Source organism: Phoca vitulina, unplaced genomic scaffold (assembly GCF_004348235.1).
Source record: "Phoca vitulina isolate PV1807 unplaced genomic scaffold, GSC_HSeal_1.0 scaffold10, whole genome shotgun sequence".
NCBI classification, from domain to species: domain Eukaryota; kingdom Metazoa; phylum Chordata; class Mammalia; order Carnivora; family Phocidae; genus Phoca; species Phoca vitulina.
Window position 1 is genome coordinate 48508101 of NW_022589713.1, and position 25718 is coordinate 48533818.

Genomic DNA, 25718 nt, shown 5'->3' on the forward strand with positions numbered 1-25718 from the left:
GGGGAAAAGGCGGGTACAAAAGAGGACAAGAGAGAAAGCAAATCCAAGGGTGCATTGTTGAGCTTGTCACTGCTCTGGCAACTGGGACTCAGTCCTGCTGGATTCCTCTAAATAGTCATGTATAGCTTGCCCCAGAATTTTCTGCTCAAGAAATGGAGCAGTTTTCTGCTAGTTTCCATGCCCCATTGGTCAGAGTTGCCACAAGAGGTGTTAAATCCCTCACATTTCCATATCTGTGTATGAATGAGTGTGAGGGGCTTCCAGTAGATCTTCTGTGATCTTTGCAAATGCCTATGGAAGAAATATATACTCTCAGACAACTGAGACAAAATGTTGTCAATTTACCCCTGTATCTAGGTGTCCACTGCAGCAGTGGATGGAATAAGGGGTGCGGGGGGGAGAGAAAAATGTGAAATGTGGCATAGGAGGTAATGGAAATGTCAAATAATGCAGAAGCCTAAAATAGAGGAGCTTACTCAGCTGGATGACAGCTTAATGTACCTTATGGAGGGAAATCAAATATTAACTGTGTAGTCAAACTATACTGCTTTCATGTTCAAGGGATCATGAACTTATATTTATAATTAAAAACACACATCACCATCTATCTTACAATATTTTAAATGGGTACAAGGCCCTAACATGCAGTAGGCACTTGATAAATATCAAGTTTTATTATCTTTTTCATCAATGCTGAAGATAAATTTTGGTAGCAGGACCTCACATTAATCTTCAGATTTAATCCAAAGTCATACAAGGGATGAGCAAGGGATGAACAATATAACACATATCTGAAATTCTCTCCAAGGTAACTAGGGAGTTGAAGAGCTGGAAAGGGATGTGAAGATCCCCTGGTCTGGAGATGGAGGTCTGGATGTGGAAATCCCCTGAAGATTCACTGTCTCACTACATTCTCTCTTCTCTGCCATCACTGAAGTGGCAGTAAGATTGGACAAAACCTAATCTTTATCATTTATTAACCATCTGCCTGAAATATGCTGTCCTTCTTACCTCTGTCTGATATTTTTCAGTTTAGGAATATGTGCTAGTGGCAGAAAGGCAATCTGGGCAGTTCATGTAAGTGACATTTGGAGTCATTGATTGAAATATTTTTCCATTGTTAGGCCATACATCCATGTTGAGGCCATGCCAACTGTCTGGCCAAATCAGTAAACAAGGCAAATAATGTAGATAAATGACATCATGGGGACAATATTTACAGATAATTTACTGAGTCATCAAGTGATGTGACTGATTTTTTGGTTTTCTATAGACATGGTGTCTTGTTTGGTATCTTCACCATTGCAATAATAAGGAAAAATCCACTTCTTTTTTGGAAGCCTATTACTACTTGAATGCAAAACTCAATCATTCACTGTTAGAAAACCTGGATTCTTGTCCTGCAGGGATTCTAACCATTGTCTACTCAATAAACCTCTCTTTGATTCAGTTTCCCCATCTGTGTCATAAGATAAGGATGATAAATCTATTATTACTAAATTGTTATCTCTCTGCATTAGTGCCAGGATTAAGTGGTTAAAGAAAAACGTGTTTTGCGGGCGCCTGGGTGGCTCAGTTGGTTAAGCGACTGCCTTCGGCTCAGGTCATGATCCTGGAGTCCCGGGATCGAGTTCCGCATCGGGCTCCCTGCTCAGCAAGGAGTCTGCTTCTCCCTCTGACCCTCACCCCTCTCATGCTCTCTCTCTCATTCTCTCTCTCAAATAAATAAATAAAATCTTAAAAAAAAAAGAAAAACGTGTTTTGCAAACATAAATAAAATGCCTTTAATGAAGCATTTTGTTTTCCCATACATAATTGTTAATGTGTGTATTTTAATTCTCAATTGGACTTTTGAAGAGTTGAACTGTGTTTTACTTGTCTTTGAATTTCCACTGCCTGATTTGGCCATTTCAATTTAAAAAATGCTGTTACAAAAACAGACACATAGACCAATGGAAGAGAATAGAGACTCCAGAAATGGACCCTCAACTCTATGGTCAACTAATCTTTGACAGATCAGGAAAAAATATCCAGTGGAAAAAGAGACCGTTTCTTTAATAAGTGGTGCTGGGAAAATTGGACAGCTACATAAAGAAGAATAAAACTGGACCATTCTCTTAAACCACACACAAAGATAAACTCAAAATGGATGAAAGACCCCAATGTGAGACAGGAATCCATCAAAATCCTAGAGGAGAACATAGGCAGTAACCTCTTCAACATTGGCCACAGCAAATTCTTTCAAGACACGTCTCCAAAGGCAAGGGAAACAAAAGCAAAAATGAACTTTTGGGACGTCATCAAGATAAAAAGCTTCTGCACAGCAAAGGAAACAGTCAACAAAACTAAGAGGCAACCCACAGAATGGGAGAAGATATTTGCAAATGACATTACAGATAAAGGGCTGATACCCAAGATCTATAAAGAACTTCTCAAACTCAACACTCAAAAAATGAATAATCCAGTCAAGAAATGGGCAGAAGACATGAACGGACACTTCTCCAAAGAAGACATACAAATGGCTAACACGCACATGAAAAAATGCTCAACATCACTAGCCCTCAGGGAAATACAAATCAAAACTACAATGAGATACCACCTTACACCAGTTAGAATGGCAAAAATTAACAAGGCAGGAAACAACAAATGTTGGTGAGGATGTGGAGAAAGGGGAACCCTCTTACACTGTTGGTGGGAATGCAAGCTGGTATAGCCACTCTGGAAAACAGTATGGAGGTTCCTCAAGATGTTAAAAATAGAGCTACCCTATGAGGCAGCAGTTGCACTACTAGGTATTTACCCCAAAGGTATGGATGTAGTGAAAAGAAGGAGCACATGCACCCCAATGTTCATAGCAGCAATGTCTGCAATAGCCAAACTGTGGAAAGAGCCAAGATGCCCTTCAACAGATGAATGGATAAAGAAGATGTGGTCCATATATACAATGGAATATTATTCAGCCATCAGAAAGGATGAATACCCACCATTTGCATCAACATGGATGGAACTGGAGGGGATTATGCTAAGTGAAATAAGTCAAGTAGAGAAAGACAATTATCACATGGTTTCCCTCATATGTGGAACATAAGCAATAGCACGGAGGACCATAGGGAAAGGGAGGGAAAACTGAAGGGGGAGAAATCAAGAGAGGGAGACGAACCATGAGAGACTATGGACTCTGGGAAACAAACTGAGGGTTTCAGAGGCGAGGGGGATAGGGGGATGCGGTCACAGGGTGATGGGTATTAAAGACGGCACGTGTTGTAATGAGCACTGGGTGTTATACACAAATAAGGAATCATTGAACACTGTATCAAAAACTAATGATGTACTATACAGTGGCTAACTGAACATAATTTAAAAAATTTTAAAAATTAAAAAAATTAAAAATGCTGTTAAGTAATTGAAAGCATTTTTAATTTCATACACTTATACACTTTTTAAAGTTCTTGATGTCCTATAGGATCATGATGAGTGTGCTGATCCCCATTTTTTTTTTTTACACCTGTGGGAAAGGATGCCATTTAAGAGAAATGCATCATCTATGATCACAACATGGAAATACTGCAGCTGCATTCACCACCTGTGCCTATTTTTTTTCTAAGTAACATTTAACTTTCCTTATTAACAAAAATGGCATAGTTGACTTCCTATGATTTTTAAATGAATTTTTAAAGTTAATAAGCAATTTCTCTTAGGCTCAATCCACACTACTAGAACTGCATATGTTTTTTATGCCATAAATATTTCCTCCTTACCACTATATACTGGTATGAACATATGCTTTTCACTGGTACTTCAAATGCAATATTCTGTGTTAAAATGAGATAAAAATAAACTTTTCAGCTTTTTTTTGTGTTGATTTTGCCTCTTAGTTCATCCTATTTATGTCTCTTCCCCTGCTCATACTTTTAGCACACATGACTATTCTGGAATCTTAAACTAATACACAAAAGCAAATCCCTTATCTTGTTATAGGAAACCTACTTCTTTGGTCAATTCTCATCATGTTGCCTAGAAACATCACTATTATACTTTGTTTCTTCTTATTCATCATAGATTTTACCAAATGGAAGTTATCAGTATAGTTTTATTATTTCTTGACATATCTTTATCTACTCTAGTCTGTGACATCCTGAAACATAGGCTCTAGGTGTTTGGACATTTTTCCACCTCTTTGTCATAGCATCTCACTGAAAAAAGAGTTTTTCTATATAATAGATAATCAATTTTGGTTGAGCGAATAAATCAATTCATCACACTGCTGATGTCTCTTACCTTGATCCATTGTCTTCCCAACCCCACTGTAGCATGCATTTTGAAACTGTTAGTCTTCTCACTAGTCTTCTTAGCTATGACATTCCCTTCTCCAAATGTGTTGGTAGAATCCTGCCAGCTTAATATCTTCCTGAACCATGCCCAAGACCTAGGAGGAGCAATATGAAATTTTTCAGAATGGTGAACTTCATCACTCATCAATACACCTCCCTCCCTTTCCTCACCCCAATTTTCCAGTTAGATTCATGGTTAACTCAGCTCCTGGGTCTTCCACTGATGCTTAAGAGGAAAACTCTTCTGGCCCCTTCCACAGAAATGGGCTTCCTGGTGGTACACTCTGCAGCTATGTCAACACCCAGAGTCAGAACACATGTATTACATGAGCATTGTACTCTGGTCATCTCCCCACTCTGCTAGCATCAGATCTACCATTGTATGTGCTTTGGGCATGGGTGCTGCTATGGAAATGAGTGGCAGCAAATTGCAATGGGGGTATTTTACTTTAGAGTTCAGTTTGTGTTGTTTTAGTTCAGCTCAAATATTCCACTGAGACTGACCCTATATAATTAAAGCAAAAAGGAGGCCACTAGATTGACAAATATTACATGTATATGGTATCTGTTCCTTAATTTCTTCTTAGTCCCTACCCTAAGATATCTGGTTTCCAAGAAAAACAGGCCATTACTTATTTGTAAAGTATGGGTAATATATTTCACCTCACTAAAGTTCACCAGCAGTACACAGTCACAGACATGTTTTGAGTACCTACTATGTGTAAGTGTGCTAGACATTTTCACAAAGAGTATTTTCTTTTATTTTCCAATCTGTCTCCATATAAAATTGGATCAACATTATGTTCTCCAATCTCCTTTATATTATTATTTTCACCAAACGATTTCCCTCCCCACTTCTGTCTCTTTTTCTTTTTGTATACTATATACTAAATGTTATAATTTTTATCAAGCCTGGCAAATGACAATCGCCAATATTATTACTGAAAATCTGCATGCTGGATTCTTAATAGCACTTAGAGTTTGCAGGCTCTTGCAGATTACAAATTACTTTTCAGTAACATGGACACATGCTATACCAATAATTCTAAGCACCAAAATACCTGCTTTAAGCAAGAGTCTGTGATGTACCATGAGGACTACAGGGGGCCTATATTCAGAAGAGCTAGGTTTAAGAGCCTGCATTGGCATTTATCAGCAGAGTGAATCTGAGCAATTTCCTAGTGTCTCTGTGAGTTTCTGTTTGCATTCTATGGGATACCTATGCATCTCAGAAAGCTATTGTGCCAAGGAAGTATAGTGTATTTGAAAGTGTGTGGTGACACGGATTGTTTGTCTTCTCTTGAGATTCTACAGGAACCATAAATCACAGAGTCTCCCTGTATCCCTGTTCTCTGGCTTCAGAGGTGTGTAGATGGACCAGGTTTAGCCAATTAGACTGTCCCAGTTTGTTTGTTTTTCAGTGACGTGTTCAGGAATGAGGAACTCACTAGGGCTTTCTTCTACAACTACTTGTGAAGTCTGAAGTGCTCTATTTTTGCATCGCTCAACATGGTAACCACTAGCCAAATGTGGCTATTAAACAGTTGCAATGTGACATGTGACTACCGCAACTGAGAAACTGAATCTTAAATTAAATTAAAATTAATAAACCCACATGGGGCTAGTGGCTACCATATTGGGCAGTGCAGGTCTACATTTTACCACTTGTTATTTTGCTTATTTTGTTATTTGTTCCTTGTTGCCTTCCTAGAATTTTTTTTTCCAAGCTTTTTTTTTTTTTTTCCTCTATGCCCTGTATAGATAACATTCAAAATACCTGCTCTTTGAAGGTTTTAATAATTCAACTGCGAAAACACCTAGGCCTGGCACTATTTTTAACTTCCTTAATATATTCTGTAATTCTGTAATTATTGATCTAGTTATATTTTCTTTTTCTTCTTGAGTCATTTTTTTGTCACTGATGTTTTCTGAGAAACCATCTATTTTGTATAGACTTCCAAATGTATTTGCATGACTTGGAGAATACATCTCACTACTTATTTCCAAATCCCTGTCTGTAATTATTTCTGAATTCTCAGTTCTCATTCTATAAACTTTATCTTTCTTTTTATTTATCTAGTGACTTGTTTTCTTCTCTGTTTTCCAAAGAATTCTCTGCACTTTTAAATCACTTTGCTTGTTATTATATTATGATTATCTTGCTTATAAACAAATGAGCGTTTGTTTTTATATTTGCAAATTCCTTCCTCCTGGGTTTTTTCTTTTTCTTTTTTGTTTTTTAACTTAAACAAATTAAATTTACTATTTTAACACATTTCTATTCTTTCTTCTTCAATTATGTGAATGTTTGAGGCAAAAATTTCCTTTTTACACTGGCTTTACTTTCACTCTGTGGGTTTGGGTATATTTCACTTATATTAAAAAATAAATTGGGGGGCCTGGGTGGCTCAGATGGTTAAACGTCTGCCTTTGGCTCGGGTCATGATCCCAGAGTCCTGGGATCGAGCCCCACATCGAACTCCTGGCTCAGCGGGGAGCCTGCTTCTCCCTCTCCCTCTGCCTCTCCCCCCAGCTCATGCTCTCTCTCTCTCTGTATCTCTGTGTCTCAAATGAATAAATAAGACCTTTAAAAAAATAAAATAAAAAATAAATTGTATGAAAAGTAGAGAGGAAAAGGTTCAGCATGGAGGAATTTTAAGGCAGTGAAAGTACCTTGTATAGCATTATAATGATGAATATATATCATTCTACATCTGTCCAAACCTATAAGCTATACAACACTAAAAGCAAATCCTAACGTAGACTATGGATTTTGGGTGATTATGTTGTGTCAGTGTAGGTTCATCCTTGGTAAAAATGTAGCATTTTAGTGAGTGATGTGGATAATGGGGGAGGTTATGCATATGTGGGGTAAGAGGTGAGTGAGAAATCTCTGCACCTTTTTCTCATTTTTATTGTAAACCTAAGATTGCTCTAATAAATAAAGTTTTTAAAGATGTAATAAATAAATGATAAAAACAGTTCTTGTTTAACTCAAGAATTCTTTGAGAGAGATATTTTTAAATCGCATAGAGTTATTTCAATTTGTTACTACTTTTTCCTACTACTTTTCAGAGGGGGAGACGAACCATGAGACTATGGACTCTGAGAAACAAACTGAGGGTTCTGGGGGTGGGGTGGGGGGATGGGTTAGCCTGGTGATGGGTATTAAAGAGGGCACGTACTGAATGGAGCACTGGGTGTTATATGTAAACAATGAATCATGGAACACTACATCAAAAACTAACAATGTAATGTATGGTGATTAACATAACATAATAAAAAAAAAGATTGTAACATATGCTTTCAGATTTTGGAATTTGTTGTGATTTTTTTGTGGCTTAATATATAGCCATTTTAAATTATTTTAAGAATAAAAGAGCACATGTTTTATTTAAAGAATTATTAATCAAAGCCTCTATAGGCTTACTTATTTTAATTTTTTTCATCCACTATTGGCTGAAAGAATGATTGAGCTTTTAGTTATCCTTTAATTTCATCCAGTTTTGAATCTATATTTTTGATGCCAAGTTGTTTGGTGTATAAAAAGATTCATAACTGTTACATATTTCTGTAGATTTCATGTATTATAATTATAAGGCAGACACCACATTTGTCTCATACAGTGCATTTGGCCTTTAATTAAACTCTCACGTGATGTTAATGTCAGGACCCGTGCTTAATATTTCTTTGCATCTGCCTGTGTGTCTTTGCCAATACTTCTTATTTTCAATAATAATGTGTCACTTTCTTTTACATGTGTCTCTTTTATGAAACAAGAATAACTTTCCCTAAGAATATTTTTCCCATTTACTTTGCCAAATTTTCCAGTTTACTTTTATCATTGTTAGAAGTAACTTTATTTCCTTTGTATCTATCTTTTGTTATATGTATTATATTTGCTATATGGCCTTTGCTTTCCTTTTTATTTTCTCTTTAGTCATTTGAAATGTATAGAGCCTAAATTTTAATTTATTACTGCTTGCCTTTGTATTTTCTAATGAGACTAAAATCTCGATTTCTTAATTGATCAACTTTTTAGTATAATAATTTCCTACTATGAAAGGTAATGAAATTAGTACGTTTAAACTTAACATCCTATTTTTTTCTTCTTTCTGTCTCTCTCTTTTTTTTTTTTTTGAGAGACAGAGAGACAGAGGGAGGGGCAGAGGGAGAGAATCTCAAGCAGGCTCCATGCCCAGCCCAGAGCCCCACAGGGGGCTCGATCTCATGACCCTGAGATCACAAACTGAGCTGAAATCAAGTCAGATGCTTAACCCGCTTTGCCACCCTGGCACCCCGCATCCTGTTTTCTTCTATTTACATTGCTAGTACTCTATATTTTCTTACACACCCACATTTTTAAAATTTTTATTATGCCATGTAGCTTTTCTTTAAATATTTATGATACTTACATCATGTTTCTTCATAATTAGCAAATTTTATCTTCAATAAAAAACTTAGATAATAAACTTATCATTCTTCATTCAGGCATCTATCCATTCAGGACAAATTTATTGTGTAGCCTCTCTCTGTCAGACCCTACTGCTGGTGCTGGAGCACAACAGTGCAGTGCAGTAAGGCAGAGAAGACTTCTGTCATGGAGCTTACATTTGGGCAGAGGAGAAACTGGCAAGGACAAAATGAACAAAGGAAATGCCTGCTACTAATACATTCTACATAAAAAGTAACACATGGGAAAATACTAGTCAGCCATGATTCTTTAAATGGGTTGTTAAGGGAAGCTGTTTGGGATTATACAGAATTCTAAGACCCAGTTGATGAGAGAAAAAAGCATTTTAGTCAGCCATGCAAAATATGAGGAATGGGCATTTTAAAGGGAAAACTAGTGTGGTATTTTATTGGTTCTATCAATACTTTAGTTAGGGATTGTGCATTTGTCTTTTTCCTTTTAGTTCCCTCACTTATGTTCCATATATTTTGAATGTTGTTACGTGTGTACACTTTTGGGTAGATATATCTTCTTGACAAATTGATTCTCTTAGTGTTATAAAGTTCCCCTTGTTTCCTCTGGTAATACTAAGTGTCTAGAATTTTACCTTGATTAATATTAAGAACAACAAATGGTTTTTCATGCTTTTAAAAAATACATTCTTTTCCATCTTTTTACTTTTCAACTATGTGTCATTAAGGTGTGTATTCTATAACAAACCATATTGACTTTTTTCTTTTTAATCCAGTGTAACAATCCTTGCATTTATTTGGAATATTTAGCTCATTTACATTTAATGCATGATGTCTTTGTGATTTAATATAACATGTTGATTTTTTTTTTCCACTGGACCATTCTGTTTCCTGTTCCTTTTTCATTATTTTATTCCTACTTCTGGCTTAAACATGTTACTTTCAACATTTTAACACTTCTATTGACTTTTTTTAGTTGTTGTTATTGATCCTCTGTGTGTGTGTGTATATGTGTGTGTTTTAAGTGTCTTACCTGGGGACTATAATATGTAACCTAACTTACTTCTGTTTACTTAGAATTAATATTGTACCACGCTGTTTAAAGTGTAAGAAACATTCAATGGTATAATTCTATCCCTCTACCACTGTTTTTTTGTGGTAATGTTGCCATGAGCCTTTAATTTATATGTTGTATATAACAACTTAAAAGTTATGAATTTTTATTTAAAAATTTCAATTGTCATATACAGAAATCAAAAGAAAGAACAAGGTATAATATCTTATATTTACTTACATATTTGTCATGTTCTTTGTTTCTCATTTCTTTCTATAGACCCGTTTCCTTATGATGAATTTCCTCTCTCAGAAAAACTTTCTTTAGCATTTATTATAGAGCTTTTTTCTTAGAGAAGTGAGGTTTTTAGGTATAATCAAAGGATAAATAGCAATTTTTTAAACATACCCATTAATAAAGTTTATGTGTACTTACATTTACTGAAACTGAAACATGCACATGGCAAACCTATGATAAAATATGGTTTAAAACCCTGATATAAGATATTACCAATCTCTCTCTCTTTTTTTTTAAATTGAATGTGGCTGAGTGGAGAGATAGATTGATCAATCCAAAGATAGGTCTGGGTTGCAGGTAACCACTTTTTTAAATCTAGTTTAAGTGGTATTTTTACTTTTATCTATGTATCCCACTGTTTATTCGTTAGATCATGAATAAGCCTTGTAGTCAGAGTGAGAGCTTTTGTCAGGGGCAGCCTGAGGAGTATTGATGACCTTCAGATTTGGAAACTTTTCCTTTGATTTACCTATTCTTTTGGTTCACAATGGCAATGAGAAGGACAGAGGAGAGGCTTTAGGCTGATTTTTTATATTAATCACTTATGTATTTTCACACCAGTTGGTAGCAGTTGCTTTTCTCTTTCACCAAGGGTTTTATCTGTTATTAATCTGTCATTTTTACCTGGCTTGGTCATAAAACCAACAGTCAGGAACCAGTGATATTGTGGCTCTGATATAAATAGGGCTTTTAAAGATAAGGTCCCACATGTACCAGTTTGCTTGGGACATTACTGAGCTTTCACTTGTCCAAGAGTAATTAGTCCCCATTTTCAGTCTCAAATATGTCTATTCTGGACAATGAATGACTTGATCACTCTCATTATAGTGAATCCTAATGTTCAAGAAGAACTCAGCTGGAAATACTGATCTATCTCCAAGTACTTGAATTCAAATTCATCCTTTTATAACACACACAATACACTCAGGATGAATAGGGAGAAATAAAGTTCCATGGAGATTTCCATTTACTAAAAAAGGGACATTCTTCCTCTTAAATACACCTTTAGATGGAAACGCAAAAGTTATTACCAAGCACTTTTATTCCATGCCTTTCTAAGTAAAAACACTGAAAAATCAGGAATTTTCCCAATGTCACTCAACTAGACATGAATATATTATCAATTTTTGGCCAACAAAATGTAAGGGAAGGTCTTGTGGAACTATTTTTCTTTTCTGATAATAGAAAAGAAAATCATGTGATGATTCACTTTCTCTGTTCTCATTTCTGCCTTGTTTCTAGCCTTTGAGTGTGATCCAGATACCTGGAGCTATGGAAATAATCTTGAGACAGTGAGGACTTGTAGGCACAAAAAAGAAAAACTGATATCCTGAGGATAGTAGAGTAGAAGCCTAGGAAAAATCTTAGAGATACTCATTAGCTACTTTTCCAAATCTGAAAATCTCTAACTCCAGATTATCTCTTATATAAAATAATTTAATTCTTTTTGTTTTAAGTCACTTTTATGTGGGTGTTCTGTTGCTTGTCATGAAAATAAAATAACTGAAAGTGTTCTACGGGAATGAATCAAGTAGAATATATTAAGGGTCTATTGTATAGTTAAGTTTTAAATACATTTTAGCAACTCCACTTAAAATTTTAGTGTGGAAACCCTAAAAGAATTGTTATTCACTGTATATCTTGTTTTATGGCCCACGCCCTAGGATAAAGCTATCCCTTTGCCTTTCTATTTCTTGTCTCCTTAATGCTGCTCTATTAAGAGCACAGGTATACTGACATCTGAGCTATACGCTATCAATTTTAGAAATGGATAGAGTGGGAAGAGAAATTTAATTGGCCAAACTGAGACCCATAAGTAATCAGTAGAGAGTGAAGCAAAGAATACCTGGCTAAAGAAACAAATGTATTATAATTAGACCAATTATCCTAGATGTAGTTCATCAGCTTGTAGTGATAAAGGCTGTTAATGAGCTTTGTCACTGACAGCATTACTTTCTAATCTTAATCCTTTTTAGGGTTATTAGCTTTAATGCTACTTGCACAGAGATAAGTTAATTTATACTGAAATTGAATTGAAAAATAACAAGTAATGATTGTTGCATTTGAGCAGAAACTTATAAAGTTTTCTTGCTGACAAAACACTGAGGGCGGTGCAAAAGTATTCAAAAGTTTTCGAGGAGGTGGAGGAGATTCAGAACAATAGAAACATTTGTTAAAGGAAAGACTCATAAATATTTCTGGGGACTGTCACTCGATTTATAATATCATCTAATGAAATGACTGGTAGCTATTTTACTTGCTCTTAAGTATCAGTACCCTATGTTCTATGTGCCACCAAGAAACTTCTTCAAAACGAACTGAGGGTTCTAGAGGGGAAGGGGTTGGGGAGATGGGTTAGCCTGGTGATGGGTATTAAAGAGGGCACGTATTGAATGGAGCACTGGGTGTTATACGCAAACAATGAATCATGGAACACTACATCAAAAACTAATGATGTAATGTATGGTGATTAACATAATAAAATCAAATTAAAAAAAAGTAAAGTAAACCTTAGAAGAGGAGTCACTGAACATAATAACTGCTCTACACCCACAGGTATAGTACAGATGGTCCTTGACTTACAATGGTTTTACTTACAGTTTTTCAACTCTATAATGGTGCCAAAGTGATACACATTCAGTAGAAACTATACTTTGAATTTTGTTCTTTTTCCAGGCTAGTGATATGTAATATGATCCTTTCTCATGATTCTGGGCAGTGGCAGGAAGCTTCAGCCCTCAATCATCCACCCAATCACAAGTATAAACCACTAATACACTTACAACCACTCTGTACCCACACAATCATTCTATTTTTCACTTCCACAATATTCAATACATTACATGAGATAGTCAACACTTTATTATGAAATACGCTTTGTGTTAGATGATTTTGCCCAACTTTAGGTTAATGTAAGTGTGTTGAGCATATTTAAGGTTGGCTGGGCCTAACTATGTTCTTTAGTTTGAGTGTATTAAATGCTTTGTCAACTTAGGATGGGTTTATCAGGATGTAACCCCATAGGGGCGCTTAGATGACTCAGTAGGTTAAGTGTCTGCCTTCGGCTCAGATCATGATCCCAGGGTCTTGGGATCGAGCCCCACATCGGGCTCCTTGCTCAGCAAGGAGTCTACTTCTCCCTCTCCCTCTGCCTGCTGCTCCCCTGCTTGTGCTCTCTCTCTCTGTGAGTTAAATAAATAAATAAAATCTTTAAAAACAATGATGTAACCCCATAATAAGTCAAGGAAGAGCTGTACTAAGATATTTTCACAAATGTGTGAATAGAATCTTTAATCATGGTCTCTATCAACCTTACTCAACCTGAGTTCTTCATTTGAGCCTTAGAGCACAGAAAATGATTACAGTGACTACTTTCCAGGTTCTTCTAATAATGATATAGAACTAGTGCCCACCTAGATCCATGGAATTTCATTCATTGAACATAATAGATGACTTAGGGCATTAAAGCTTAGTCCTTTTAAGAACCACAGTTAAAGAGGTTCTTGGGTTGCTCAGTTGTTAAATGTCTGCCTTCAGCTCAGGTCATGATCCCAGGATGTTGGGATCGAGCCCCGCATCAGGCTCCCTGCTTAGCGGGAAGTCTGTTTCTCCCTCTCCCTCTGCCACTCCCCCTGCTTGTGTTCCCTCTCTCACTGTGTTTCTCTCTGTCAAATAAATAAATAAAATCTAAAACAAAACAAAACAAAATAAAAAACACAGTTAAAAAGGTTTGCTAGAGGTTAGAAGTATTCTTAGAAATATACTTTCTGACCCTTTATGCATTTATTTATTTATTTGTCAATATTTATTAAATCACTACTTTGTGTATAGGTTTAACTATATATAAGTTAACTAGTACTGTGTTTAATATATAATATATATAGCAATAGAGGGTGACCTTAACTCATTCTCAGGTTTTGAATACTCCATCACTAAACATCATGATAGCCATAGTTGTGCATGTGTATGTATGTATACTATTTTCTACAACAGATTAAGAAATTTTCTATCAAGTTCTAATACACTAAAATCTTCTTTCACAAATGAATGTTAAAATTTATCAAATGAATTTTTGTATCCATTGTGATGATCTTGTGCATTATCTCCTTTACTTTGTTAAGTAATGAAACATGATGGCTCATTTTAAACCTTTATTGAGATATAGTTTACATATAGTAAATTTGGCCTGTTAAAAGCATATCATTTGAAAATTGTAACGTGTATACACTCTTGAGATCACCACTACAATCACAATGATGAACACATCTATCACTCTTGAAAGTTTTATTGTACCTCTTTATCTTTTCTCCTTCTGAACATAATAATTGAAGACATAGTGGATGATTTTAACACACAGTAACTCATCAAATAAATGCAAAAAAACCCAAGTCATGTACCAGATTTGAGTAACATGAATAAATGTAACTGATATATAAATCACCAAACCTCAAAACTGTAGAATACATATTTTTTAAGCACACATAAAACACTTAGAAAATTTAACACTATGCTAGACCACAAAGCAGATTTTAACAAATTTCACATGATCGAAACTATACGGAGACACTCCCTTATGGAAATAGAACTAAGTTAAAAATTGATAACAAATAGAACAACATAAAAGTTCAGAACTAATTGGAAATTAGGTCCTGTGCTTCTAAATGATGAATGGATAAAAGATTAACTAATAATGAACATTAGGCAATATTTTAAACATTGAATTCAGTGAAAGAAACATAGCATATGTGAAAAAAATTGGAAAAGAGCTAAAGATGTGTGTACAAGGACATGTATAGCCTTACATGCATGTATTATAAGAAAAGGAAGGTTAAAAAAAATCTATCATCTAGAGAAGTTAGAAATAAAATAGCAAATTAGAGGCACCTGGCCGAATGAGTCAGTGGAGTGTGTGACCCTTGATCTCAGGGTCGTGAGTTTGAGCTCCATTTTGTGTGTAGAGTTTACTTTAAAAAAGAAAAAAGAAAAGAATAGCAAAGTAAACTTAAAATAAATAAAAAGAAGAAAATAATAATTAGATATTAATAAAATATAGAACACTAGAGAAAACCATCAAAGCCAAATGATTATGCTCTAAAAGACTATTAAAAATAAAAAAAATTCTTATAAGACAGATTTTTTTTAAGTGACTGATATCAGGAAGAATAATAGAGACAGAAATATTAATCAACTAACATTTAAAATTTCATAAAAATATGAAATATGGCAATGCATTTGAAAATTGACCAAAAAACAGATAAATACTAAGAACTAATATAAGAAGAAATAAAATACCAACTTATTCTATAGCTATTTAATTGATTCTACAAGTGAGTCATTTGAACATGGAAATCTCAATGCTTACCTACTTTCAGTGGTAAATACTACCACACAGATCTGTGATGTCTTCTTAGGTAACTATGAGTAGAGCAGAACCTGATACCCAAATCCCGACAGAATATCTGAAAAGAAGAGGAATATAGACCAACTTCTCCCATGGATGTAGATAAATCTAATTTAACCATCTTACAGAAACAAATAGAACATTTGATAAAATTTATCAGAAATTTATGAAAAAATAACTCTCAGAAAACCAGAAATAAAAGAGTACTTTCTTAATCTCATATAGCGTTATCTGTAAATGACTAACAAAAACATCCTTTTGAATGGTCTGTTTATCAATGGACTAGAAATCTGTGCCAGTACAATGAAGTAAGTAGAATAATGAAGATGAGTGGATTGATAGGGATTGCATTAAATGTGTAGATTGTTTGGGGTAATATAGACATTTTAACATTTGTTCTTCCAATCCATGAGCATGAATGTTTTTCCATTTCTTTGTGTCATCTTCAATTTAGTTCATAAGTATTCTCTAGTGTTCAGAATACAGATCTTTTACCTCTTTAGTTAGGTTTACTCTTAGGTATCTTATGGGTTTTGGTGCAATTGTAAATGGGATTGATTCCTTGATTTCTCTTTCTGCTGCTTCATTATTTGTGTATAGAAATGTAACAGATTTCTGTATGTTGATTTTGTATCCTGCAAATTTATTGAACTCGTGAAATACTTCTAACAATTTCTTGGTGGAGTCTTTTAGGTTTTCTGCATAGAATATCATGTCATCTACAAATAGTGAAAGTTTGACTTCTTCCTTGCTGATTTCCTGAATAGCCAAAGCACTCTTGAAAAAGAAAAGCAACACTGGGGGCATCACAATTCCAGACTTCAAGCTATATTACAAAACTGTAGTCATCAAGACAGTATAGTCTGGCACAAAAACAGACATCAGTGGAACAGAATAGAAACCCATAAATGGACCCAAAACTATATAGTCAACTAAATTTTGACAAAGCAGGAAAGAATATCCAATGGTAAAAAGACAGTCTCTTCAAAAAACAGTGTTGGGAAAACTGGACAGCAACATGTGGAAGAATGAAACTGGATCACTTTCTTACACCTTACACAAAAATAAATTCAAAATGGATGAAAGACCTAAATGTGAGACAAAGAACCATTAAAATCCTAGAGGAGAACAGAGGCAGCAACCTCTTTGACATCAGTAGTCGTTTCTTACTAGACATGTCTCTGGACTCAAGGGAAACAAAAGCAAAAACGAACTCCTGGGACTTCATCAAGATAAAAACTTCTGCACACCAAAGGAAACAATCAACAAAACTAAAAGGCAACATTAGGAATGGGACAAGATATTTGTAAATGACATATCTGATGAAGGGTTAGTACCAAAAATCTATAAAGAACTTATCAAACTCAACAGCCATATAACAAATAATCCAGTCAAGAAATGGGTGGAAGACATGAATAGACACTTTCCCAAAGAAGACATCCAGATAAGCTAACAGACACATGAAAAGATTCTCAACCTTACTCATCATCAGGGAAATACAAATCAAAACCACAATAAGATCTAACCTCACACCTGTCAGATGGCTAAAATTAACAACTCAGGAAACAACAGATGTTGGCGAGGATATGGAGAAAGGGAAACCTCTTACACTATTGGTGGCATGCAAACTGGTACAGCCACTCTGGAAAACAGTATGGAGGTTTCTCAAAAAGTTAAAAACAGAACTACCTTATGAACCAGGATTGCACTACTAGGTACTTACCCAAAGAATACAAAAATACTGATTTGAAGGGATGCATGCCCCCTGATGTTTATAACAGCATTATCAACAATAGTCAAATTATGGAAAGAGCCCAAATGTTCATCAATTGATGAATGGATAAAGAAGAAATGGTGTATATATAATGGAATATTATGCAGCCATAAAATAGAACAAAATCTTGCCATTTGCAATGACATGTATGGAGTTAGAGAGTATTAATAGTAAGTGAAATAAGTCAGTCAAAGAAAGGCAAATACCATATGATTTTACTCATATGTGGGATTTAAGAAACAAAACAGATGAACATACAGGAAGGGGAAGAAAAGAGAGAGAGAGCTAGAGAGAAACAAAGCATAGAGAACAAACTGAAGGTTGATGGAGGGAGGTGGGTGGGGAATGGACTAAATGGGTTATGGGTATTAAGGAGGGCACTTGATGTGATGAAGTTGGTAATTCCCTGGGCGTTATATGTTAAGTGATGAATCACTAAATTCTACTCCTGCAACTAATATTACACTATATGTTAACTAGATATAATTTAAATAAAAACTTGAAACATTAAAAAAAGATATGTGGGGGCGCCTGGGTGGCTCAGTCGTTAAGCGTCTGCCTTCGGCTCAGGTCATGATCCCAGGGTCCTGGGATCGAGCCCCACGTCGGGCTCCCTGCTCCGTGGGAAGCCTGCTTCTCCCTCTCCCACTCCCCCTGCTTGTGTTCCCTCTCTCGCTGTGTCTCTCTCTGTCAAATAAATAATAAATAAAATCTTTAAAAAAAAAAAAAAAAAAGATATGTGGATTGAAAACAAAACAAAAAGAATGGCATTAATTGCAAAGATTTTCTTTATATAGACAATAAAAAAATTTAGATACATTGTTATAGTTAATAAGTGAATTTAGCAATTTGATGAAATACAATGTCAATACACACACTATATTTTATCTTATAGTAATGATCATCAACTAAGTCTGAGAGATGATTAGATACAGCATAAAAATAATCAATATTTAGAACTAAATTTAAAAGGTTGTGTGTAATGTAAACCTTCTACACAAACATACAGCATTTTATTGAGAGAAATTAAAGATTTAAATTAATGGAAGAGTAATCCATATTCATGAAACTGAAAATTCAATATCATAAAGATGTTGATTATATTCAAATGATTTATAATGCAATAATGGAAACCAATTTTGTCCATCTATTGCCAAAATAATGTGTGGGGTGGTACCTCCAAAATACAGTGACATAAAATAACAATGTCCTGTATAGCTCATAATTCTATATGTTGGTGTGTGGGTGTAGCTGGACACTCTTTATCTTAGCTAGGCTCTGTTATGCTTCACAATTAGGTAGCTTTATTTCTAGGGATTTGCTCACTGTTGGTGTTGCTCTTATATCCCTCCAAGAGACTAGTCTGGCAATTCTTTCATGGAAAGGAAGAGGTTCATAAGACTGACTAGAAGTAAGCAAGGCCTCCTGAGGCCCAGATTTGGACTGGTACAGTGTCACCTTTGCTACATTTTATTGGCCATGCAAATTATAAGGCTACCCCAGATTTAAGAAGAGTAGAAATAGACTATTTCTTGAGATAAACTGTGAAGTTACATTACATAGGATGGATTGAGGGAGATCAATAATTAGGGCCAATAAAGAAGTCAGTCTACCACAGAACCCATTCAAAATCCCAGCAACTATTTTTTTGTGTGTGTAAATTGAGTTTATTGTGATAGTTATATAGGTGTACACATATGTAAAATTTTATTAAGCTATACAGTTACTGATATGTGCATTTTACTCTGAGTAAATAATATTTCAACACATTCACAAAAAGAAATGAGCTATGAAAAGCTATGATAATCTTGAGGATGAATTATGTTGGAAGACTTATACTATATACTAAGATATAAAACATTTATATTAATTAAGACAGTATGTTGTCTGGTGAAGGATAAACAAACTGACAAATGAAACAATAGTGTTTGGTAGCAGACTCACACATGTATGAACTTTTGACTTATGATATAGTTGGTAAGTAAACAGTAAAAATGGCAGTCTTCTCACCAAATTGTGTTGGATTATTTGGATATGTACATAGAAAAACAATGTAATGTAACTAGGTCACCCTATATAAAAATCATTCCTGGTGAATTTTTTACTTAAATGTGAAAAATGAAACAATAAATCTTCAAGGACTTAACATAGAAGAATATACTAATGATCATGTAATAGGAAAAGGTATATATAACTAGACTCAAATATCACTAACTACTAAGAAAATAATTTACACATTTGAAGTAAATTGTAACTAGAAACTCATTATCAATTAACTGAGTAAAAAGCCAAGCTCTAAACCAGGAGAAGATATTTGCAACATCTATAAATGTCAAAGGAATCATTCACTATATTTTTTAAAATGCCTATCAATTAACAAGAACTGATATTAAAGAAAAAACAATAAAGTCTGGACAAGAGAAACTAAAAAGGATATCCAAATGGTCATAAATCTATGAAAATTTGCTCAACATCATTAGCCATCAAGGAAATTCAAGATTTCTAGGTAGGATGTAAAAGTTCATTGCAGAACAACAATTTTCCTGCAACAACTAGAAAAAAATATATAAATTTCATAATTTAAAGGCATTGTAGAGCAATGGAAGCAATGAACGTTAGAAATTAAAATTTCACAGGGTAGAGAACATCTCTGAGGCAAGCTAGAACTCTCTAACTTTCAAAAAATTATTCTCAGAAAATTTTCTGTTTCTGGATGCAAGTTGAGGATCCAGCTTGTTCAGGCAGGGAAACTCTAGTAGGAGTTACAGAAATTGCAAATTATTTAACAGTTAATGGTGCTAGCATGACAAATTAGAAATTTGAGAGAACTCAAATCATGGTCAGTTTTTCCTATGGGACATTTGATGGGTGCTATGGCTGCTTGGAAAGCTAGAGATTCAAGTTAAAAGTTTCTGAAAGACAGAGTATAATCTCTTTTGTGCTTCTAAGAAACAAAGACCTACAGCATTAGGATACCAGGAACCTGAGCTGGAAACTCTGAATGACAGATGACAGAACACTGTCTCCTATGGTTTTCCCCCTTCCCACACCCACCTCTGGTCCACCCCTTAAAGCTGAAGCAACTGAGACCCACAAGACACAAGGAGTGGGTTAAAATCCTGGTTGGGCTCATCCAAAGGTTGGTCAAACTCAAAAGATTGAGTCTTTTAAATTATACTGTACCCCTGCCTTAAGTTAATTTAAAATTGAACTAAGTGTATTAACTTCTTTCTCTTTTTTCCTAGCAAAAGTAAAGAGAATTTTCATTGATGAAATACAGAAATCTATAGCTTAGAGGGCTCTTTTGTTACAATGTCTGGCATAAAATTCAAAATTACTAGGTAGGTAAAGAAGGAAATAAATCATTTATGATCAATGAAAGGGCTGACAATATACCTAGCCCACTTAAAAATTACAATTATTAGGTAAAAGGAAATAGAAGAAAAGGTGGATAACAGGGTTGAATTTCAACACAGGATTGGGGTCTATATTAAAGAACTAAAGGGACATTCCAAAAATGAACAATACAATATCTAAGTTGGGAAATATGTTTAAAAATAGAATAGTCACAGTAAAAGGTGGGATTAAGAAATTTGAAAACACTTCAATAGGAAAATGTCCAAAACGAAACAGAGAGGAAAACAAATGTAAAGACAGATCAGAATTTACACATTTAGACAAGTCTAAAGTTCCAATAAAGATCTTAGATATCATTAATACTAATTGAATCCCTCCCTTATTTATGTTATAGGCTGCGTACATTTAAAATTTACCTTATTTTTTCTTTTTTTTAAAGATTTATTTATTCATTTTAGAGAGACAGAGAGCGGATGAGCAGGGGAGGGGCAGAGGGAGAGGGAGAAAATCCTCAAGCAGACCCCCTGCTGAGCATTGAGCCCTATGCTGGGTTTGATCCCAGGATCTGAGATCATGACCTGAGGAGAAATCGAGTTGGCTGCTTAACCAACTGAGCCACCCGGGTGTGCCTTACCTTGTTATTTTTTAACACTAAAAGACACTTAGTGCTGTTGTAAACATTTATTTAGATTTATTCACATATTTACTATCTCCTTTGTTTAACAAGCCTTCTTTCATCTCAGAAACACATTTTTAGATATTTCATCGAGTGTCTTTAAATACAAAAATATATTCAGTTTTTTAAAATGTCAACATTTTACCACAATGTAAGGTTAAATATATATGCAGATTTGCAATTTTTTTCTTTCCATATTTTGATGGTTTATCAGACTGATTTGGGCCTTCTTTTAATGTTTTTGAGAAGTCAACTTTCATTTTATTTATTGTTTTATGATAATCTATTTTTCTCTCTGGTTACTTATGGTTTCTGTTGCTTTGGTATTGTTACTTAAATTATGATATATTGGTATAGGTATTTTTATTGTTTTATTTTAGTTGATTTTTTTAAAATGAGTTTAGGGGATTCTTTTGTTATCTTGAGTCTGATGATTTCTTTCTTTCAAAATTTGGGAAAATCTTCAGTTAAATATTAACTCTTCTTCCCACTGAGGTTTTCTCCTTAGAATTGCATTTGTCTGAAAGTTAGACTCCTCACTCATCAGTATCATTTAACATTTTTCTTTGTATTTTTGTCATGTCTTTAATGTCTGTAATCTGCTGCATTATCAGACATATCGGCACTTGGCTATTTCTCTCACTCTGTCTAATATGCTCTCTAAATTGTTCATTTCCCAGTTACATATATACTACATATATATAAACTGAAATGAAAATAAAAATTAAAACTATACATTTATCTCTATCTATATCCATGTACATATAATTGTTAGAAGATTTATTCTTTTTTACAAATACATCTGTTAATTCGATGTTATTTATTCCTTCTTCATACATATAATGGAATTTTAAATAGTCATACCAATATGTTTTAATTAAATATATTCTATCTGATAAATTCAAGATCTGCTGCTGCTGTCTTAATATATCTGATCTCATTGTTTTGTTTTTTTAATCTCTCACCAGAATCTCTATTCATAGTGGCTTGGTTTTTTGTATATTAGATATTTTTATTTATTATTACTATTGTTGCTATTGTGAAGTCACACTTACTGAAACCTCATCTGTAAAACATCTTTGGCTCCTGGGTGTTAAGTTCTAAGTTATGTTTCTCCAGGGTATTTTTATTTCCTTTTCTCTTCACTTAGGGGCATTTAACCAATGTGGAATGACCTTCTGTCTTTGAGAGGGGTTCATTACACAGATATTTAAATTTATCTCTATTTTTAGCAACTCTCAAAATAATTGTGTATGTGTGCGCATGTATATTTAATTATATTTACTTTATTATATATTACTATACCCTCCATTCAAAATCAAGGATGAGACACAGCTATCTTGTCCATCTCCCCCTATATTATTTTTTCTTCAGTTTACTATGCGTTTTGGCTTTCATAAATGCAGACTTACTATCAAGGTGTTGTATGAATCCCTCGTGCATTGCATGGATCTCTGGCTTTATCTCCAGTTAACACAGAAAGACTGACTTAAATACTTAGCTCTAGGCCATCAGAGATGATCAATGCTCCGGAAAATGTGCCATAGTCAATATTCAGCACTGTTTTAAATTTCCTTTCTTTCTCAATCTCTAGCCTCTATAGATTGTCTTATATCATACTACATCTTATATTTTATCCAGGACTTTTTATGTACTGTATTTCACAAGGATTGCTCTGGTCACCAAGACCACCATATTGCTAGAACTGAAAATCCAGCTTTGTTACTTTAAAAGTCATAGTTGTCAAAAACAGAATCTAACATATAATTTAAAAATACAGAAAAAACCCCACCCCACAACAACTTCTATTTCTGAGTTCCACACTTTCCCTTCACACAAACATAAACTATAGTTTAAATGAGTACTTAATTATACACTGGTAACGTTGCTAGAGAACTTGGCAGACATTCTACTTTTAGAAGCACTCCACACAGATTTATATATCACATTTTACATAATGAAGACTTCTTTCCCACCTCTTACTAAAGCAAAGTAATAATAATGATAATAATAAGCTTCTTAAAAGAAGGATGGGGATATATCAGGAAGGCTTAGTGAGCTGAGACAAGGAACAAGTTAAGGGTGTTGCAAGTTAAAGGGTGGGTGGTAGATACACTTCAGATACAAGGTAAACGGCTTAAGATTTTGTAGCCCCAATTAGATCATATTAGTGTTTAAAGCTTCCCAGATTCTCTGCATTGTTGAAGGAAAGGCACAAAAGCTAAACATATGCCTGAACTGAACAGCATTTCCCCTGGATTACACCCATGTGGGGTTTCATATATGGCTGTGCTCCATTTCTCAATTTCCAAAATAAGGTATAATTTAGAGTGCTGTTTGAGTAATTGTCTGAATACATGGGTGATATTTCTTATATTTTCTATTGTTTGAAATTAAATGATCAGAAAAACAGAATTTCACGCTTTCAAGCCTGGTTGCTATTTGGTTTCTGTTTCTGAAAATGCTGACTTGCTAAAGAAAGCATTGAGCCCTTTCATGAGCATATGCTAAACTGATTAATTCTGCCTGCAAGCTTGGACATGTGGCAAGATGTCCCCTTTACAAAACTATCTCCTATGCAAAATATAGGTAACAAGAATATTTCCTTTGCGTTGATTATGGCAGAAGTGATTCTATGCCAGTCTAGCCTTTAAGAAGACTGATAGTTTCTGTCTTTTTCTCTTGGAGACCTGAGCCACCTGGAAAATGTTCCATTATTCTGATAGAGAGATAATACAAAGGAACCCTATGATTCCATTGATAGGGAGAGGTTCTAGTTAAGATCAGCCTTGCAGACAACAGCCATATAAGTGAAGCCATCTTGGATGCTCCAGTCAAATCCACCTGCCAGTTAAACAGCACTGAATGACTCTGTTAAAACCACATGGAGCAGAAAAATTGCTCATCTGAGCCCTTCCCACATTCCTAAGCCATAAAATTATGTAACTAAATGAAATTGTTATTTGCAAATAATTTAATAGCAACAGATAAATGAAGTGCTTGTTAAGCAGAACTTATCTCCTTTGTCAATAGTTAGAAAATATAATTATTTTGGATATGGAACTTCCCTCCACAATTACATTGTTCAGGAGTGAACTAGAAATTGAACATTTAGAAGCTGTTTTTTGTTGTTGTTGTTGTTTGTTGTTGTTTTGTCTTGACAAAGACATTATGAGAATTTTTACTTCAATAAAGTGATCAGATTTGAGGTGTGCTATATTCAGGCCTCATCTCCTCAGGTAGCTGCTATTAAGTTGAGCTGTATAAGGAAACTGGAAAGCAAGTAAATGAAGACCATCTGAGATCTCTTTCAAAAATAAATTTTGGTGTGGTTACTCATACATAAAACTGACTGGAAGTAAAAAATAAGAAAATTAATAAGGTTTTGAAGAAATTAAGTTGCCAAAGAACATTAACTTCATCTGAAAATCCTGTTATTATTTTGGCAAGTCTTAAAACAGCTCTCAGTAAGAAGTGGGCTACAGAAGGTGCACAGGTCCTGAAGAAGATATATAACCCTACAGCCATGTCTGATATGCCTGGAAAATAAAAAATGTGGAGAGCCACTCAGGGATTTGTTGCTTTTCCTGCAAAAGTTTATAGCTTTTGATCTTTCAGAAGATTCTTTAAATGTCAATTAATTCAAGCTGATTATGTTGAGTCCATTATATTTGTACTGAATTGTTTTTTAGTTGTTCTACCAATGACTGAAGGAGAGGAATGAAAATTAATAAGTTTAATTGCAGATTTTTCTATTTCTCCCTTTGATTCTGATAATTTTGCTGTTTGCATATTGAGGCTTTAGCATCAGTATATCTTCCTAATAAACTTCCCTTTTTATCATGATAGAATATTCCACCTTATTTTGGGTAATAAAACTTGTCTTAAAGTATACTTTGCTTAGTATTTTTTCTTCTTGTTATAGTGTGTATGCCATATTTTTTCTATTCTCTTGTTTTGAAGTTATCATGTAGACAGCATATAGTTCAGTCTTGACTTTTTTTAACTTTTAATTTTAGTTTTTTTTTAAGCCAGTCTGAAGCTCTCTTCCTTTAATTGGAAAGTTTGGTCCATTTATACTTAATAAGATTACATAAACACTTAAATTTGTGTATCTCATCTTAGTATTGATATCTTTCAGCTCCATCTGTTCTTTTTTTCTCTCTTCCTTCTAGGAAGAGCTAGATTTGTTTATTTAAAAATATCCTGATCAGATGAGATTTAACTTTTTACTCCATCATGTCACCAACATTCTCTCATTTAACACATTTCCTCTAGTTTTATGTCAAAAACATCAATTTATCCATCCTGACATATCTGTCAATGGGATGTAGCTAGGGGAAGACACTGCCACCATTAGTCATCCTCCATCACATTGTTCTGCCCTTGTGTCAATATCCTTT

At 34.4% G+C, this 25718-nt stretch overlaps 1 long non-coding RNA gene across 2 annotated transcripts in view; it reads right to left on the reverse strand.

Annotated features, from left to right (window-relative positions):
* Nucleotides 1-15557, reverse strand: part of LOC116635322 — a 28619-nt gene extending 13062 nt beyond the window's left edge. For both annotated transcript variants that reach the window (XR_004300135.1, XR_004300134.1), the window contains exons 1-2: nt 15470-15557; nt 4279-4426 (exon numbers count right to left, since the gene is read on the reverse strand). This is a non-coding gene — a long non-coding RNA (uncharacterized LOC116635322). The remainder of the gene's footprint in view (nt 1-4278; nt 4427-15469) is intronic.
* Between the last annotated feature and the right edge of the window lie 10161 nt (nt 15558-25718).